General features: G+C 52.2%; 1 protein-coding gene across 3 annotated transcripts in view; it reads right to left on the bottom strand.

Annotated features, from left to right (window-relative positions):
- Window positions 1-2,500, bottom strand: part of lin28b (lin-28 homolog B (C. elegans)) — a 29,952-nt gene that overhangs the window by 15,138 nt on the left and 12,314 nt on the right. The window lies entirely within an intron of this gene.

Genomic DNA, 2,500 nt, shown 5'->3' with positions numbered 1-2,500 from the left:
TTTAAAAACTACGCTGCACTGAGACAGAGTTAAAACAGAACATGAGACGTCTGTGAAATTCTCCTTATGGGTTTTGCAGAGGACAAAGGACCATTGGTGAGTGGGGACGTGTGTCTCGGGACAACGGAAAACGTTTGCATTGTCTTCCAGTCCTTCTTTTTCCTGGAGCCACTGAGTGAGGTCACTTCCTGTTTGTTCTGTACATATGAGTCATAGCTGCCGAGTACCATGTGACTAAAGTCTAGGGGATGTGCGTGAACAGGGGTCCGGAGCAGGGTCTTACGCCACTCAAAAGTGAGTGGGTCCACGAACACGTTACGCAACCGTCATGACCAGCAGCTACCTAACGCGCCCCCCCCCCCACACACACACACACGTGCACGGGGCAGGGCCGAGCCACACACAGGAACACGTTCGGTCTGATATATCCGTCTACCAAAGGGGGAAAAGGAAAGAGCTGGAGGGAGGAGAGGAGAGGAGAGGGAGAGGAGAGGAGAGGAGAGGAGAGGAGAGGAGAGGAGAGGAGGAGAGGAGAGGAGAGGAGGAGAGAGGAGAGGAGAGGAGAGGAGAGAGGTGAGGAGAGGAGAGGAGAGGAGAGGAGGAGAGAGGAGAGGAGAGGAGAGGAGAGGAGAGGAGAGGAGAGGAGAGGAGAGGAGAGGAGAGGAGAGGAGGAGAGAGGAGAGGAGAGGAGAGAGGTGAGGAGAGGAGAGGAGAGGAGAGGAGGAGAGAGGAGAGGAGAGGAGAGGAGAGGAGAGGAGAGGAGAGGAGAGGAGGAGAGAGGAGAGGAGAGGAGAGGAGAGGAGAGGAGAGGAGAGGAGAGGAGGAGAGAGGAGAGGAGAGGAGAGAGGTGAGGAGAGGAGAGGAGAGGAGAGGAGGAGAGAGGAGAGGAGAGGAGAGGAGAGGAGAGGAGAGGAGAGGAGAGGAGAGAGGTGAGGAGAGGAGAGGAGAGGAGAGGAGGAGAGAGGAGAGGAGAGGAGAGGAGAGGAGAGAGGTGAGGAGAGGAGAGGAGAGGAGAGGAGAGGAGGAGAGAGGAGAGGAGAGGAGAGGAGAGGAGAGAGGTGAGGAGAGGAGAGGAGAGGAGAGGAGGAGAGAGGAGAGGAGAGGAGAGGAGAGGAGAGAGGAGAGGAGAGAGGAGAGGAGAGGAGAGGAGAGGAGAGGAGAGAGGTGAGGAGAGGAGAGGAGAGGGGAGAGAGGAGAGGAGAGGAGAGGAGAGGAGAGGAGGAGAGGAGAGAGGAGAGGAGAGGAGAGAGGAGAGGAGAGAGGAGAGGAGAGGAGAGGAGAGGAGAGGAGAGAGGAGAGGAGAGGAGAGGAGAGGGGAGAGGAGAGAGGAGAGGAGAGGAGAGGAGAGGAGAGAGGAGAGGAGAGGAGGTGAGGAGGAGAGGAGAGGAGAGGAGGAGAAAGGAGGAGAGGAGAGGAGGGGAGGTGAGGAGAGGAGAGGAGAGGAGGAGATGAGAGGAGGGGAGAGGAGGAGGAGAGGAGAGGACAGGAGAGGAGGAGAGGAGGAGAGGAGAGGAGGGGAGGTGAGGAGGAGAGGAGAGGAGGGGAGGTGAGGAGGAGAGGAGAGGAGAGGAGAGGAGAGGAGGAGAGGAGAGGAGAGGAGAGGAGAGGAGGAGAGGAGAGGAGGGGAGGTGAGGAGAGGAGGGGAGGAGGGGAGGAGAGGAGGGGAGAGGAGGAGAGGAGAGGAGAGGAGGGGAGGTGAGGAGGAGAGGAGAGGAGGGGAGGTGAGGAGGAGAGGAGGTGAGGAGGAGAGGAGAGGAGAGGAGGTGAGGAGGGGAGGAGAGGAGGGGAGGAGGGGAGGAGAGGAGGGGAGGAGAGGAGGGGAAGTCTGCTGTATGGAGGAAGAGCTCTGAATATACACTGCAGTGACAAGTCACTCTAAAGCCACAATAAGCAGGTTGGGGGGGCTCGGAATGCACGGTCACGTGACTGGCTGGCTAGCTGCTCACGTGGATCAGTAGCCCATCAGGAAAACGTGACTGCGCTAACCAATATACATTAACCGACATTTAAAAAAACATCAATAATAATAGTAAAACTATAATGTACATTTGTCACTGACTAATATGACTACACAACAGGTACTTTTCCTGCCATTAAATATTGTGTATTGTGTTATTTTGTCTTCTTCAGATTTTTCTCAGAATACACTTTCCACATCATTTTTATATTATTATTTGTGATTTTATTTCCCAGTTTTGTTTATGTGATCCCGTTTCACTGTACACAAAGGATTTACAGTTACAGACATTTTAATCTCTGTACATCATGGGGTTTTTTTAAGTTTTTGATTTTTTAATTTTCAATTTCTTAGCATAACATCATTTGCTAAATTATACTAGTCAATTTTGCATCCTGAGTTTAAAAAAAAAACCGAATTATTGATTTCTGCACTCTGAATCCAAATCTTTTCAGAATTTCTCCTGAAATAGTTGGGGTTTTTTTCTGAAAAAGTGGCCCAGAGGAAGTGTAATAACCTTATTTATGAATAAGTAATGTGTAA

This window comes from Electrophorus electricus, chromosome 2 (assembly GCF_041902795.1).
Source record: "Electrophorus electricus isolate QZ-2024a chromosome 2, ASM4190279v1, whole genome shotgun sequence".
In the NCBI taxonomy this organism is placed as follows: Eukaryota; Metazoa; Chordata; class Actinopteri; order Gymnotiformes; family Gymnotidae; genus Electrophorus; species Electrophorus electricus.
Note: the sequence above shows the minus strand (reverse complement) of the source record. Positions and strands in the feature narration are given on the sequence as shown.